Here is a 15,609-nt window from a genome sequence, read left to right as displayed (position 1 = left end):
TGTACAGACAAGATCTGGACACTGCCGGACTTGCGAGGTCGATTTCGCACGCACCAGAGAAGTGGCCGAAAACCTCGAGGGGTGGAAGTGAGTGCGCAGTTCCGTAAATCGGAATGGAGAGGCAAGCTGCTTTTGATCTGTTATCTTGCTTTTTAGAAAAGCGGGGGATTAAGGTTAAGGACATAAAGAGTGATTTAATGGCGTTGACAGCATGGGGGTTGGCTAAAGGTTGTTTTATTGACCCTAATACCGTTTTTGACCGTGATGAATGGCAGAAAGTAGGAGATAAGGCGAGAGATGCTATGTGTGATGATGAGAAACTGGGGAAAAAGCTAGGTAAAACATGGAAGATAGTACTGCTTTAGACCAATATTACACAGAACGGAAAGCAGCTAAGGCTGCTGCTGAATGCTTGGGACCACCTTCCTCATCCCCTGAAGAGCGGCCGTGGCCGCTCCCCCCATTAACAAACACAGTACATATTCCCCCTACTAATCCATTTGCTGAGCCCTCTGAGGATGTGGTCAAACCTTCCGCTCCGATCGAGTCTTCTGACCCAGTATCTCACAGGGCAGTTTCTCAGTCACCTGGCTTGCGGGGCCCCGATCTCCCACTTACTGGGAGTCTGGCCGCTCCCGGTGGGGTCGGGCCGGGGTCTGTGAATCAGCGTGAAGCTATGTGGAAGCTGATTGCTGCACAGGCGGCACAGGAGGGGGAGTTAGAGGCTGCAACTGACATGCTGAGTGCATTCCCAGTAGTTTTTGAACCGAATGCCGGGGGGGGTTTACTGCTAGTATTTCACCTTTAGATTGGAAATTATTATCACAGTTACGAGCTACTGTTAGTGAGTTTGGAGTTACGGGGGAACCCAGTAAACAAATGTTAGATTATATCTGGGGGTCAGGACTTCTGCTCCCCTGTGATATTAAAAGCATTATTAAATTGATACTTACTCAACATCAACAATTGCTGTTCAATGCTCATTGGCAGGCATTCTGCCAGGAGTCGGTGGGTCTAAATCGCCAAGAAGGTGACCCACTATATGGAGTTACTCTGGATGAATTGATGGGGTTAGGTCCTTATCTAAGAAGTGAGGCTCAGGCATTCGTGGGACCAGAAAGGATTAGAGAATCTATGGATTTGGCTCGACAAGCTTTGAACAAGTTAAAGGTACCTGGTGGTCTTCCGTCCTACATGTCTATAAAACAGGGACGGGATGAGCCGTTGGGGTCCTTTGTAGATAAGGTATCAGCAGCGATCAAAACAGCAGGAACTGCTGAATACATGCAGGGGGCTATATTAAAGCAGTGTATATTACAGAATGGGAATGCTTCAATCCGAAACCTTATAATGACTTTGTCAGGGAATTGGTCTATAGAGGAACTTTTAGAAAGGGCTACTATGATTCCCACAGGCGATCAGGCTATGTTAGTCGGTGCTATTGAGGAACTAGGAAAGGGCTTGAAAGCACAGGCAGAAACCTCTCATAGTCAAGTTCTCGCCGCACTCGCACCCCTCCGACAGCCAAGGCCACCTCCAGCAACTCGAAAAACAAAGCTCCATTGTTTTCGCTGTGGACAGCCAGGGCACTTTCGGCGAAACTGCTCTGCTGGAGCAGTATGGTGTTCTCATTGCCAGACCCCGTCACACAGCTCTGCAGCTTGTCAGAGATCCCAGGGAAACGGGAATCGGAGCGCGAAAGGGGCCCGCGCTATGACACAAATTGCATCAGCCCAATTTCAGCCGCCTTACAACCAACCACTCCAGCCTCCTTACAGCCAGTTACCTGGCAACCAGCTACTGTCGGGAGCCTCGGGGTGGACCTGGCAACCGCAGTAGACGTTACCTTGGTGGATACCTCCCCCAAGCAGATACCTACTGGAATTACAGGACCAATTATAATCAGAGGGCAACCTATGGGTGCTATTCTGATCGGGCGTTCATCTGCAACCATGAAAGGACTGGACATTTTAACTGGATTAATCGATGCTGATTTTCAGGGTACAATTGACATTATGGCTCGGACATTTCATCCACCTATTCATATTCCTGCTGGATCTAAAATTGCTCAACTTGTGCCTATACCACAGTTGCTCCAAAGTCCATCTGGCCGGCCTCATCGAGGAGCAGGAGGTTTTGGCTCCACAGGCCCTGCGGTTATGCTAACAGTGGATTTGAGGCAACGTCCACAAAAACGGATATCTTTGGAATATTCTGGCCATCGGATACAATTATCAGCACTTTTGGATACTGGAGCTGATGTCACGGTACTGGATGAAAACAAATGGCCTGCTCACTGGCCAGCATATGCATCTGGAGCTACTGTTTCTGGTGTAGGAGGTATCACCATGGCTCATCGGTCACCACGTTTAAAAATTACCATCAATGACAAAGTTGTGGACTGTGTGGTACAGTTGTTACCACTTCCCCCAGGAGTAAATGCTTTAGTAGGCCGTGATGTTTTGTCCCAAATGGAAGTTGTATTAACATCGGAATCGCATTTCTAGAGGGGGCCATTGCATGGACTTTCCCCATCCGTCTCACCTGGATTACAAATGAACCTATATGGATGGAGCAATGGCCTCTGAAAAAGGAAAGTCTGGAACAAGCACACTCCTTGATACAAGAACAATTCCAACAGGGACACTTGCATTTATCTACTAGTCCATGGAATACTCCAATTTTTGTTATAAAGAAAAAATCTGGAAAATATAGACTGCTCCATGATCTGCGTGCTGTAAATGAACAAATGCAACCTATGGGAGCCTTACAACCAGGGCTCCCCAATCCCAGCATGCTACCAGATGAATGGTTTCTACTTGTTGTGGACTTAAAAGACTGTTTTTTCACCATTGAACTACATCCAGATGACATGCAGCGTTTTGCTTTTACGCTGCCCTCAATTAACCGTGAGGCACCTGCACAACGTTTTGAATGGACTGTATTACCACAGGGAATGCGGAACTCACCGACACTTTGTCAACTCTATGTGGATGCTGCTCTCAGGCCTCTTCGGATGGCCTGGCCAGAAGTAATCATCTATCACTACATGGATGATATATTACTGGCACAGAGCACACCTTTTACCGCAGATCAGTTACATACCCTGACTAATCACTTGCGTGCTCAGGGCCTTACAATCGCCCCTGAAAAGGTACAGAACACATCACCATGGCGATATTTGGGATGGACAATAACAGACCATCAGGTTCGTCCTCAAAAATTGCAAATTCACACAAACATCCAAACCCTACATGATGCTCAGAAACTGATGGGTGACTTACAATGGCTTTGTCCTGTCATTGGTATTCCTAATGAACTGTTAAATGTCCTGCGGCCTCTACTGAAAGGCACTGAGCCAGCTACAAAAGTCACCCTCTCTACAGCACAGCAGGCGGCGATCCGGACTATCTCAGAACGTGTTGTACAAAATCATACATCTCGTTGTCTACTTGATGTGCCACTAAATATCACTGTGCTAACTGGCTCTCAATACCTTTTGGGTGCCATCACTCAGCATAAAAGGAAAACGGGGGAAAATACCCCCACCACAAATGAGGATTACAATGTTTTGGTGCTGGAATGGTTAGCACCACCCCTTCAACCACGAAAAACGATTCAGGAAAACATAATTACAATGGCAAATCTTATCAAACGTGGCCGCCAAAGGATAAGGGAGATCCAAGGAACATCGCCAGGGGAAATACAGGTACCACTGAAGCTGGATGATCTGAACTGGTACTTACAAAATTCTATGGAACTTCAGGCAGCGTTGCTGGAAGAGGGAACCCTCATCAGTATCCGACCTCTCCAGCCTTCTACGCTGGCATGGATGTCTAATCACCGATGGCTAATAAAGCCATTGCGGTCATCCTTTCCGCTTTCAGGAGCAGTGACTGTTTATACAGATGCTGGCAAACGCTCCCGTAAAGCTGCTGCGACGTGGATGGAGGAGAAGCAATGGCGACACAAAATTATTCCTGCAACACCGGAGGACTCTTTACAAACCTTGGAACTATCAGCAGTGGTCTGGGTCTTTACCAACTGGATAGACCAACCTGTTAACATCGTCACAGATTCTCTCTATGTCGCAGACATTGCTAACAGAATTGAGGAAGCAATGGTTAAGGATGTGCAACAACGCCGACTAGCAGAACTATTGATGGTGCTTAAACGCACCATTGGCCAAAGGACTGACCCATATTCCGTGTTGCATATAAGAAGTCATCAGTGGTCAGAGGGCCTTGGAGAAGGCAATGCCAGAGCGGACCGATTGGTAGCGGTGGCGGAAGCTCCAGTGTCTTCCTTTGAGAGGGCCCGCCACACACATATGAACTTTCATCAAAATGCAAGGGGTCTCCATAAGGGTTTTGGAATTCCACTGGCAGAAGCCAGGGCCATAGTGCGGGCCTGCCCTATTTGTAGTTTTCATAACCAGGGTGTTGGTTTGGGTATGGGAGTGAACCCCAAGGGGTTACAAGCTAATGAGTTATGGCAGATGGATGTAACACATTTCCCTGAATTCGGTAGATTAAAATATGTCCATGTTTGCATTGACACATACAGCCACATGATATGGGCAACATTACAGCCCGGCGAAAGAGCCCGGGATGTTATAAAGCACCTTACTAGTTGCTTTGCCGTATTGGGCAAACCCAAAGCTATCAAAACAGACAATGGACCAGCTTATTGTAGTGCCTTGGTGAAAAAATACATGCAACTTTGGGATATAAAACATACTACAGGAATTCCTCACTCCCCAACGGGGCAGGCAATGGTAGAACGAGCAAATGCAACAATAAAGGGTTACCTGGCAAAACATAAGGAGGTCTCAGATAGTAGAGAAAGGCTTTCTAAAACCCTGTTTGTACTAAATCATCTGTGTATATTTGGAGATCAGGATTTACCACCTATCTTAATTCATCACAAGGGAGTGGCACAGCCACCGGTACCACGCATGAAGGTCCTATATAAGGACCCCAAAACAGGCATCTGGGAGGGTCCAGTAGAGGTCATATATTCTGGCAGAGGTGATTTTTGTGTATCTTCCTCCACAGGCCCCCTTTGGGTTCCTAGCCGCTGGGTGAAGCCTGCACTTGATCAACCTGGCACGGCTACAGGTGCCCCCGATACCGCCGATCGATGAAACACCACGACTGATCCGGCTTCTACATTGTGCTCTTGATCCTATCTTGCAGCGAGCTGGGGTTCCAGTTGAGCGTTGGCAAACTTTTTTAGAATTAAGAGATATTATAAATAGATTAGGCTCTGTACCCCCTTACCTGAATAGATACCCTTGTAGAAATTGTGCTAAGCTGTGGTGTCAGGCATGGTTACTTATTAAGTGTGGTATTTGTAAGAAACGCTGGTGGGTCCATCAAGAAGTGTATAATACTTGTTGCTTGGCTTGCATTAATACACGCATAACTCAAATTGATTTTGCACATAACGGGCTGCAACGAGCTTTAGCCGCATTTACAGGGCTGCCTGATTGGCAAGGTTTGCAATTATTTGAATCTGAAGAGCAAAAATTTATAGCCTGGTTACGTTGGGAGGCCCAAGATGCAGTAAATTGGGCAACATCAAACTCTGGGTCTCAAATTTTGAGAGCAGTGTGCACCAATTGGGCTTTAGAAAGGATCCCAAAGTATTGGGTTATCAGAGAATATGAATGGGAACACACTAAAAGGCGTTTTACTCCTGTACATACTGTGCATGTTAGGGGTTGTTCTGGCAGATGCTACCGATGCAAACGCCAATAATCCCCTCCATTCAATTGAGCCCAGGAAAAATTTGTGGGTCACCTGGGCAAATCAAACACGTACTAGTGCTTTTTGCCTTGCGCTTGCATCAGCCACTGACCCTTTTCGCACATGCTTACTTGGTATCCCAGGCTTTGATAATACTAGCTTCGCACGGTTTTCAACTAACAACTGCTCATGAGCTGCCAATGTTAGCCATTGTACTGCTCTCTTGTTGTCGGGTCTTAATACCTCATTGCCATGGGATCCTCAGGAGTTGGATCTCTTGGGGAGCCGAGCTCTTAATGCAAGTGGCAATGAAACAGGCTGCATAACTTTTGGTAGCCCCATAGTGATTCCTAACAACACCTGGTTGACTCCCCATACGGCAGAATATGCTAACATCTTTGCCCAATGTGGTCCACATGGAAGTTATGGCTGGGGCAGTGGTCATGTACAAATTTGGGCCAATGAAAGTGCCCTTGCCCTTCCATCAGGTGTATTTCTCATTTGTGGAGACCGTGCATGGCAGGGAGTCCCGAAAGGTGCTCATGGGGGACCATGTTATTTGGGCAAACTCACTTTACTTGCCATGAATAAAACCACTGCAGCCAATTTAATGCAGTCCAGAAAGAGACGCAGTCTTACTTTGGATGCAAACTGCAATGATGAAGTAGGCCTATGGAATAAACCGTCTCGGGTTTTTGCTTCCCTTTTACCACACGTGGGCACTGCACATGCATTAAAAACCATAGGGAGATTGGCCTGCTGGGTAAGCAAGTAGTCAAATGTTACTACAGAAATAATAGAAAAGCTATCCGCAGACATGGATAGCTTAAGGCATTCCATACTGCAGAATCGTGCTGCCATAGATTTTCTGCTGCTTGCTCAGGGGCACGGCTGTGATGAATTTGATGGTATGTGCTGTTTCAACCTTACCAATCATGGTGAGTCAATACATAAACAACTTCAATGGCTTAAGGAGCATACAGCAAAGATAACAGTGCAAAAGGGCGATGGCCTATTCGGAATTCCATGGGGTGACTGGGGTATAACAGGATGGCTTCGCTATATCTTGCAAGTAGGATTAGTGATTTTACTTGTCCTTGTTGGCATAGCTGTTATTCTACCTTGTGCTTTGCAATGCTTGAAAAAATCATTATCGCAGGCAGTGAATCAGCTTTGGCTTGCACAAACGCGTAAAGAAAACAGGGGAATTGTGGAAAGCTGGCTTCTAGAGAAGGGACACACCGATGTAGATAGATTGCTTCTTAACAAGCCGCTTCTTAACAATAGCCATATTCAGCCAACTATTAATTAGATACCTGCGTCCAATCAGCGATCTATGTCACCATAACCTTGGCTGCAACATAGAGGTGGTGGGAGCCATCGAGAATGCGTTAATTGGTAACAAGAATGCAGAAATCAGGCATTATAGATAAACATAGATACATGTTAAGGCAAGTAGCCAAACTTAGGGCGTGGAAGTATATAACCAATAATATTGTACGATTACAGAATATGCATGATCTAGTTAACTACACTATAAAACTGTATACTGTAGATCAATAAACAAGCTTGTAGTAAACCCATATTGGATTGTCAAGCCTCCGTTTCTCGGCAAGCTGACCCTTTGTCACAAGTGCACGGAGAAGGCGGCAACAAACATCCTTTGCAGATTCACCAGTGTATGCAGTGGCATCTAAAGGTCTGAAAATAAGTCAATAGAACAATGAACAATAAACACAGTTATGGTGTTCAGAATTGGGGCTAAGACGACAAAGGAGTTAACACTTAGTGGGAGAGAGTTGAAAGCCTGAAGGAATTTGTGAGATGGTACATGAAATGAGGTTTTCCCAAAGAAATCAGCAAAAGAAACAGCACAAGTTATTGAGTCTTGTAGTAGAGCTGTAAAGGTCCTTCTTGGCGATTGGAACACATGCATACCCTTTCCCCCTTTTTTGTTTAAATAACGTGGTTCTCTTACTATGAGTATTAAAGCAACACGAAAATAAAACAGTATATGTAATGAAAACAAGAAGCTTACTACATGCTCAGCTTTAGCACCAAGCAAAAATAAGCAAGGTAATACATGTAATCATTAATACATGATAAAAATGGTAGTGATTAAGAAAGATACATCATCAACTGCCTAAATACTTTGCCATCATCCAGAGTCTGCAGTCACTGGGGAGCCCCATTTTACAGTGAGGACCTGGAGAAGCTTTCCTGGGTGAGCTTTCCGAGTTTAACCTGAAAGGGGGTCCAGCTCTTGTAAGCCGAAGTCAGCAAGTTAAAGTAACTTGATCACATTTTTAGTGCAGAAACACCTGGGTCTTGATTCACCCCAAGTGGGCCCAGAGACACTTCAGAGACAAAGTCAGAGAAGTGGGTATTTGCTTTATTCGGTGCACTGAGTGTGGGAGATTCCCTCCTCCAAACACACACCGGGCTCTTACAACAACACGATATTATAGGTAAAATCAATGAATATTCATAACATTCCTTGAGATAGAAGTGGCTATATAAATAATTTCTCAGAAGTCATCAATATCATTAGCATGTGCACCACATATGCTCTGTATGTCCTGGTGGTCTTTGGAGACCCCAAGACTCCCTCCAGGGTGAAGGTCCCAGTAGTCTTAATCACAATGCACTTTTCACCTTTCTCTCTGGAGCATGCGTAGTCCTTCATGGGATGATTCAGTGGTTGCTGTGCTGGCTTCAGATTCTTTCTTGTCCCTCTTATCTTGATAAGATTAAGGGGATCCTTTTTTTCTAGGTTTTAGAATTCACATATTCTGTCTCTCAGTAGTTAACTTGAGTTACCTATTGATTACCCCTTTCTCAGTCTGATGGCATACTTCCCAACCAGTCAGGGCCAAGGCTTGGCCAGAACCCAGGCCTCGAATGGGAGGGTTTCCCTAGAATTTTCTACAAACAAGCCTCTATTAATATCAATTGGGAAAGTCTCCTAAAATGATACACTTCTGGCAGATAACTACACAAGGTTATGTGAAGGTTTCTAAGGCAGCCGGCTTTGTCACTCATGTTTAGGTAAACAAGCAATGAACAAACTGCAAACAACCAAAGGAATGCATATGTGTAACATTGTCGGTGACTGATACAAGAACTGAGCCTGGTTCATGCAAAGTCCATTTTATTGTACAGAGCACGTCTTTTTATACTGTTACAAACTATAGCTAAGCCGTTACAAGAACTTTGGTTTCCAGGGTTACATGTTTTAAATTTCTTAAGGGCTACTGATCACTGTCTCGTCTCGCTTAACCTCTTCTATAAACTACTTATGCATAAGGTAAACACAGTCTTGTCTTACTCTCTGTCTCAGCCTCCGCTAGGGGCGATTCAGCTTATCTCTCTTAATGTTTCACATTAACTGGTAACAAAAGACCTCTGTAGCTGCTGGACCCTGCAGCTCCACCCTGAACTCCCACATCTCCCCCTTTCTGTTCAACAATCAATATCTGCTTAATCGTTTTGTTAACTAATACTGCAAACATTGTAATAAACAAGGTACACAAATAAATATGCACAACATAACTCCTAAAACATATATTCCTGTTTTTATCAAACTTTAAGCCACCCACAGTCCAACCCGTGCCAATCCCAGTCATCTATTTCTCAGCTTGACTTCACAGGGAAGGTAGAACCTTTGCTCTAAGGACATCAAAGTTCATGTTAGATATCTTTGTTGTCCTCGCGTTGGTCATCTTCAGGTGGTGTTGGTCCTTTTTCTCTGTATGGGCGAATGTTTTTTGCAGGGATCCACTTAGGTCCCGTATCTGTGGAAACACAAGCATAGCGTCTTCCCCATGTCATATGTGGAAAAGGTCCAATTATTTTGCCTGATTCTAAGTCCTTTAACAGGACCGGGGCTTTAATTTCAGTGACTGCTGCACTTTGTCCAAAATACCGCATTATGGGCAGAGTTTTGCTGTCTGAATAGCAATTTAAAAAATTGAAAACAAGGCTTTGTGTAGCCTTTCCTGGGGTGTTGCACCCTCCATTCCCCCCCTTTGTTGCCCCAATAAGTGCTTCAGTGTGCTGTGAGCTCACTCAATGAGGGCCTGTCCTGTAGAGGAATGAGGGATTCCTGTGGTGTTCTATATTCCCCATAAGGCAAAAAAGGTAGCTAAAGAATGGGAAATGTATACAGGACCATTATCTGTTTTAACTTGTTGTGGCGCACCTAAAAAGGCAAAAGCAGCTTAAAAAAGGCGTTTAGCATCCTTTGCTGCTTCTCCTGCATGGCAGGATGCAAACAGAACTCCTGAAAAGGTGTCAATGGAGGAATGGATATATCTTAAACGACCAAATTCAGGAAAATGTATAAGGTCTGTTTGCCACAATTGGAGGCTCTGCAAACCTCGGGGGTTAATTCCATGCTAGCCAAGGGTAAAGTTACAACGCAGGCAGTCAGGGCATGCAGCAATAATGTCTTTAGCTTGTTGATATGTAAGTGAAAAGGATCATTGCAAGGCAGCAGCATTTTGATGGAAAAAGGAGTGACTTAATTTGGCTTGTGCAAACCGATTAGGTAAAACTTCTACCAGCAATGTTAACAAGTCTGCTCGTCGATTACCTTCTATAATAAAACGTGGGAGAGTTGTATGTGAGCAAATATGAGTAACAAAGTAAGAACTTCTGTGGTTATCTAAAAGAAAAACAAGCTTCTGTAGATAAGAAAAAAGTAATGGGTTAGCAATTTCCTGCAAAACTGCAGATTTGGCTCTTTCAACAGTTCCTGCAACATAAAAGGAGTCTGTGATAAGGTTAAAGGGAGTGTCCCATTTCTCAAAAGCACATACTACAGCTGCCAGTTCGACAATTTGAGTGGAACCTGAGACAGTGGCAACATCTGATGTCCACTGATGGGTGTCTGGGTCCATCTACAAAAGCACAGATTTGTGTGTTAATCCTGACCCATCAGTGAAGACCTTCAGGGCTTGCAAAGGAACTTTAGATCGTTTAGGTGTGGCTAATAGGTTAAATGAAGCAGTTAGCAAGCGATGTGCATGCAGATGTGGAGTGATCCAACCTGTAAAATCAGATAAAGCCATTTGTAAAACATCTGAATTCTGTCTTTTCAGGTAGGGGCTATTGATCCACCCAAATAATTGTGGGGTGGTGCACATGACAATGGCCCCTGTTAAAAATCAGATTGCAATCTTAGACCGAGCTGAGAGAGGAGATCTCGTCCCCACAACACCATGGGAACTGTCAAAACAAAAGGCTTGATGTTAACACTGAAGTTATCAGGACCTATGATTTGTATCATATGTTTACTTTGTTTACTATTACTCACTCCACCAATTCCCGAAAGGTTTTGTGAAACCGGAGCTAGAGGCCCATTAGTTGGCCACTTAGCTCGAGAAATTATGGTAATGTCTGCTCCAGTATCTGCAATCCCAATCAGTACAACTCTCTGTCCCTGATACAAAAGTGTGAACTGGCATATTGGACGCTTTTCTGAGATCTGCTGTGTCCACCGAATTTCTGGGGCTCCTGTGGAGTCAAATCCCCCTCCCCCCCTGTCAAAATCATGCAAGGGTAATGTAGGAGATACAGAAAAGAAAAGCAGTTGAGCAATTTGGGGTCCACCAGGTACAGTGTGAGGGTGGAAAGGGAGTCCAAGCCATAATTTTGATTTCACCTGTAAAATCAGAATCAATTACTCCAGGGAGGACAAAAGGACCAGAAAGGGTAACAGAAGATCTTCCTAGCAACAAGGCACTGCAACCTCCCCCCAGCTGTCCAAATGTCCCAGTTGATAACAAGTGCACTGAGGAGTCTAAAAAGGTTACTGTTAGTGAGGTGACCAGGTCCTGCCTGCTGTAGCTGGGCATAAGGCTGAGGCTAGGGTTGAGGAATCTCTCCAGTGTTCACTTGTACAGGGGACGGGGATTTCTGTGTCATTGCGAGGCGCCGTCCTGTGCTCTGCAACCTGTTTCCTGAAATCAGTTTTTCTTCATCCGGGATCATGTTCCAAATCCACCAGCAATGCGTGGGGAGGTTTAAGAGTGACCTCCGTAGCAGGTGGGTTAGAGGGATCAGGGTGCATGGGAGCAGAGGGTACAGGGGCAGTTGGAGAAGGCGCAGCATCAGCTGCCGCTCCCTCCAAGGAGGGGGAGCTGCTTTTAGAAGCAGTTTTCCCTTTGTTAGTCTTTTCCTGCACTTTAATAGACTCCAGTATTGCCCTCCATGCAGGCAGCATTTGAGCGGCTGCCTCATCTCCTTCCATAGCATGATCCCACAACTCATCTCTCCCCTCTTCCAACAACTCAGACGAAAAAGCAGTGCTTGGGTTTAGCTCCATCACTCTAGCAGCTGCCCAACACAGCACATTTGTAAGGGATTGGGAAGGCACAGACTTTCCATGTTTTTGGAGTAAAAGAGACATACATTTGAAAACATGGCTATCTTCTGAGGACTGTCCAGTCCCCACATCCCCCATGGCTCACCTTCAAATCTGAAGGGATCAGTTGCTGGCCAGCTTCCTGCTTCTTTCAGCAGCACTTAAGTCCCACAGGGCTCACCAACGTATGCTCAGCTAGGCGTCTTATCGCTCCTCACAGGGGCACCATTTATCGGTGATTGATATGGGAACTGAGCCTGGTTCATGCAAAGTCCATTTTATTGTACAGAGCACGTCTATTTATACTGTTACAAACTATAGCTTAGCTGTTACAAGAACTTTGGTTTCCAGGGTTACATGTTTGTCTTGGTTTAAAAAGACTGGTGTCTGCTAAGAGAGGTGGAAACCTCCCTTAGAATAGAGAATGTGACCCCCCTTCCTTCCAAATTATTTTAACTTTGGAATCAAGGGCTTTCAGGTAAAGATATGGGGAAAGGAATAACAGTTCTTTACTAGTAGCTATAACAGAGTAAACAAGCAACAACAAGAATAGCAACAACAAACCAGAAACCCAGTGACAGATGCCTGTGGGCTGCCAGGCACTTTCCAGTTGGTGTAGTCACAGTCACAACCAGCAGGGGCGCTGTTGAGCTCCCAGCTGGGCAGGGCAGGAGCCATGACTCCTGAGCAGCTGCAGGTGGCGCTGTGGCACGAGGTCAGGTCGGTCTCACGTGGTTGGTAATGGTGGGTGGGCTGGGCAGGAGGGGCCACACACAGCAGAGAGCTCAGAGCAGCGAGCTGGAGTGGCAGGGCTGGCTCACCTGGGCTAGCCAGCAAAGGTGGCAGGAACTCCGCGGTTACGGGAGACGTCACGGTGTGTTCCCATTCCAAGTTGTTGCAACAAATGCAGTCAGGCAGGCACACGCTCCCGGTGGAGAAAACAGGTTGGGATCCCGTACCCTTTTCCCAAAAAGAGCTCACCCAGCCAGGAGGAGAAGGCAGAGCACAGCCGGTCGCAGCCAGAAGCAAAGCAGCAGCTTTCCTCTGTTGCCTCCGGTGTCCAGCCAGCAATGTGAAAACTCCCCCCCCACCAGCCAGAGTGCCTTCTCCCCTCACCACCCCCAAGCCACAGCCTTTGTCTCTTACGAAAGAGTTAATGGCCCTGAGTACCTGGTCGTTGGTTCTCTAGTAACAGGGATGGAGAAAATTCTGACCCCCCAACCTTCAACCATATTTTACTTTTCTTAAGGACTACTGATCACTGTCGTCTCACTTAACCTCTTCTATTAAGCACTTATGCATAAGGTAAACACAGTCTTGTCTTACTCTCTGTCTCAGCCTCCGCTAGGGGCAATTCAGTTTATCTCTCTTAATGTTTCACATTAACTAATAACAAAAAACCTCTGTAGCTGCCGGACCCTGCAGCTCCATCCTGAACTCCCACATAAGATCAAATAATATCTTATGGATAATTCCCTTTATAAAAGCTCTAGGAATTCACCTTATGACATTAACAACATTTTCAGAATCGTTAATCCAGCAACAATAACTGTTCTATAAAAACCCCTGAGATTACATTTTTCTACACGTCTATGCATATATGACAATAAAGCAAAATAAAAGCAAGAACAAAAGCACTAAACATCTTTCAATTAATAATATCCATGATTTGAAATTGTTACTCATTCTTCTGTGCTACCTGTGGAAGATAAAACTGCAAAGACTGTTATGAATAGTTACCTTAATTAACTGAAAGGAATAAAAGAGTGTCTTTACAAACAAATGACTAGTAAAGATAGGACCTGAGTCTGCTGGAAAGATAACATTGATACTGAGAGATAGAAGAAACAATGGGCAGGATTTCCATAGGAATTTCCCTAATTTGACTTACCTAAGACTGTTTTAATGAACTACAAGAACAGAGACATAAGAAGAAGAAGAAAAGGGGAATGTGTATTGGGGGTGTCTGTATTAGGGGGGCAATTTATATTAATTAGGCATTCCGGGAAGTCTGTACCTCTCGATTACCTCAGCCAATGGGGAAAGAGAGAGGGGAACTGCAGCCGGGAATTAGGATAAAAGAGGCTGCGTCCTCTATCAATTTGAGAGATCCCATGGGAAATGCCCATGGCCTCTCCCTTTATTGATCAATAAAGTTACAGGACTCCTCTGTCTCCTTTTTAGATATAAACCCCAGGCATTTGTGGATTTATTTTCCTGACATTAACCAATGTAGAACATTTACACCCATAGAATTTTTTATAATATTAAGGATCTAATAAGCTGTATTTTCACACATTTTTACAACCTATTATCTTATGTTCTTAAACAGTTGCTTACCAATCCTCCATCATAATTGTTTCAGTCTGGTCCATCATATCTCTATAACAGAAAAGCTTTATATTTTTTAATTTAAATTAGTGTATTGTAACAGAACTTATAGGTAATTTTACTTAAATTCAACATCACTTAAATTTAGCAGAAATTAAACTTAACAGAACTTAAAGTTAACATCACTGAAACTTAACAGAAATTAATCTTAATAGGACTTAACAGACCTTAAACATAGCATTACTTAAATTTAACAAAACTAGATTCAAAGTTGAGTGTTCCTTTAAAGGTCTCAGAGACAACTGAATTTAACTCGTTTTGACTCCATCGTTACAAGAAATCTACTGAAAATTTGCATACAACAGTTAAACATCAATGAAAAATATGTAAGAAAACGACTGATTCACAAATGAAATAGCAGCAACATGGAATTCTAGAGGGTTGAATTTCTGCAGGATTAACTGGAAAGATTATAAAGGTGTGGCAAATAGTCATTTTTCGTTACTTTTGAGAATAGCTTATGGTAACTATAAACATTATTGAAAATGCCTGTTCACGGTCAGTAGTTTTCTAATATAAGCATAAGTTTTCAGGATTTGCAATTTGCAGCTGTACTCAAAAAATGGCAACATTGTAAGCTTTGGTAAATTACATTCAAATCTTGCTCAGTTCTCAGATGATAAGGCAGCTATCCGTGATTGTCATTACAATAGATTTAAGCTATAAATACTCCAGGACAAAAGAGCGAGGACATCGATTTAGGGGGGCTAGAAGTTACTAATTTAGGGGGGCTAGAAGCTGAATAATAATCTTTTGGAACTAATTTAGGAGGCCAGAGGTTGAATAATGATTTACTAGAAGCTACTTGCTAAAACAATATATTGCTTGCTTATATGGTTTTTGCGCTTGCCAAGCAGAAGGGGACGATGCAAAGAAGAACATAGGACTATTGATAAAAATTACTGAGTGTGACTGAACATCCTGCTCTGACCACAGAACTGGCTCAAGTTAGTTCTAAGTGAGAAAGGAGTAGTCAAATAAGTAACTCAAGTTAACTATTGAGAGACAGAATATGTGAATTCTAAAACCTAGAAAAACAGGATTCCCTTAATCTTATCAAGATAAGAGGGATAAAAATCTGTTTGAAGCCAAAACAGAAAC

At 44.1% G+C, this 15,609-nt stretch overlaps 1 pseudogene; it reads left to right on the top strand.

Annotated features, from left to right (window-relative positions):
• Window positions 1–518: 518 nt before the first annotated feature.
• Window positions 519–1,839, top strand: LOC146425569 (endogenous retrovirus group K member 5 Gag polyprotein-like; annotated as a pseudogene).
• Window positions 1,840–15,609: the final 13,770 nt, after the last annotated feature.

The sequence above is a fragment of the Lichenostomus cassidix genome, chromosome W, assembly GCF_008360975.1.
Source record: "Lichenostomus cassidix isolate B80296 chromosome W, HeHo_3.0, whole genome shotgun sequence".
Classification (NCBI taxonomy): domain Eukaryota; kingdom Metazoa; phylum Chordata; class Aves; order Passeriformes; family Meliphagidae; genus Lichenostomus; species Lichenostomus cassidix.
The sequence above is the reverse complement of the archived record's forward strand: the minus strand, read 5'-3'. Positions and strand labels throughout refer to the sequence as shown.